Source organism: Macadamia integrifolia, unplaced genomic scaffold, assembly GCF_013358625.1.
Source record: "Macadamia integrifolia cultivar HAES 741 unplaced genomic scaffold, SCU_Mint_v3 scaffold_198A, whole genome shotgun sequence".
NCBI classification, from domain to species: domain Eukaryota; kingdom Viridiplantae; phylum Streptophyta; class Magnoliopsida; order Proteales; family Proteaceae; genus Macadamia; species Macadamia integrifolia.
In genome coordinates this window covers 136,326-138,229 of record NW_024870639.1, presented here as the reverse complement: position 1 = coordinate 138,229, position 1,904 = coordinate 136,326, and the positions used below count along the sequence as shown (strand labels likewise).

Below are 1,904 nucleotides of genomic sequence, written 5' to 3'. Positions count from 1 at the left end.
CACTGTGGCGGTTAGACATAATGCCCGACGGGTCATGTATGACAGCCGGTAACCCCGGTGGTACATTCAAGAGGGCCAATCGTACTGCTTTTAAATTGCTGGAGTCAGCACCTTTATTTTTAGCCATTTACATTTCTGTTGAGAGCCGGTGGACGACATTGTCTTTACTTTTCCAAGTACTCACGGTGGGCCTTCTCCGACAGCCCTATGGGCGTATCGCGGGAGGGAGTTCACGGCTCGTACCCGGAGTATACGCGCACTGTGGCTGTAGTAGCACTAAAACTGAAGACTTAGTAATGTTGCTTAGGTGGATGTGAATTAAAATGTATTGCATAGCATGTAGTGCATATGATGTGTTTTGATGTGTGGACTGCTGTGTGGTCCGTCTTACCACTTACTGAGCTAATGAGCTCATCCCACGTGTACACCCCTTTTTAGATGATTTTACAGGTCATACATCTGAGGAGCATGGGGTGGGTCCCACAGTAGAGTTTCCTGAAGAGGACTGGTGGACCCCTGGGGAGTTAGAGCACGGCACTGACTGCTCGTGCCAGAGTTGTGCAGCGGGACCGTAGTTCTGAGGCCGTGCTGAGCTCTACTATGTGATGCCGAGCTGGGCTTAACCTTGATGCCGAGCTGAGCTCTAGCCTTTGTTGCCGAGCCTAGCTGTGTACTTTGATTATTTTGATGATTTCCTTTATGTACTTGATATGTGAATTGTATTTTTATTGTGTAAATATCATGTCTTTGGGCCCACATGTATATAATTATTGTATCACAATTTGGGTATCAAGTATTATGGGATTATTCACAGGTAAAACTTAGTCTTCCGCTGATCTGATGAGTTTGTATTAGTTGTGAGTATGCTGTGGTGGAATACAGTATCTGATGATCCTGGCAGGTTTGGGTTAACCGGTGTTAACCCGGTCACGGGCCCAGTTCTGTGAGAAAGGGGTGTGACAGATGATGCTTAGGGTTAGGCTCTGGTTGACTGGGTAAAGTTCCCTTCTCCCTCTCACGCATAATTGAGACAACTTGGGTAAGTTCTCTCGTAAGATTTTGATGGCTTGTCATGAGGAGGGCCATATTTTTTTTCAAGTCACTTATTCTACTTGCCTCTCTAATGTTGGTAAACCCAGGGGTTGCTGATAAAATGATAGAAGAGGGGCCCTAGGAAAACTCGCCTGAGGTCCTACATTTGACCTAGGAAAAGTATTTTGGGAAAAAGATTGTTGTGCAAAGGGAGGCCTTTGGGGTCCAGGTTGACCTTGATTATAGAAATTGGAAGGTCCTGCTTGGTTGCCCTGATTCCAAGAGAAATTTGGGTGATTTCTCCATCCTGGATTGTAGGTGTTACTATATGGATTATTCTGGTATAAGACATTATCACTATCATTAGAAGTGCCCCCAGAGGTGTTGGGGCATTCTTCTATGACATGTCCAAGGGATTGGCACCAAGCACAAATCTTAACCAAATTGACTGATGATGGCTCTCTAGGAACAATAGCCTCAATCCTCTTTATTAGGCTATCCAAATGGGCTTCCTTGGCTACTATCCCATCCACAAAATATCATTTTCCTCATATGGTTCTTTCACTCTCTTGGGTTGATTTCCACTCACGGATTTTGTCAGCTAAGTCAAGTAAGAATTCCCATGCCTTTCCTTCATCTATAAAGGATGTGAATCCCTCAGGGCACATAGACTCTATCATTTGTTTAGTTGGGTAATCAATACCCTCATAAATTATTTGACATAAATGCCTTAGGTCTAGGCCATGGTGAGGGCATTCTTGGAGTAGATCCTTGAATCTCTCCATAAGTTTTGAAAATGACTCACTAGGCTTTTGCCTAAACTGAAGGATATCACTTCTAAGCTTATTGGTCTTGTGAGTTGGGAAAAACTT

The 1,904-nt window shown here is 44.2% G+C and overlaps 1 non-coding gene across 1 annotated transcript; it reads left to right on the top strand.

Moving 5' to 3' along the window:
• Nucleotides 1-1,770: 1,770 nt before the first annotated feature.
• Nucleotides 1,771-1,877, top strand: LOC122071265. The gene has a single exon (XR_006138124.1). It is a non-coding gene; the product is annotated as a small nucleolar RNA R71 (small nucleolar RNA).
• Nucleotides 1,878-1,904: the final 27 nt, after the last annotated feature.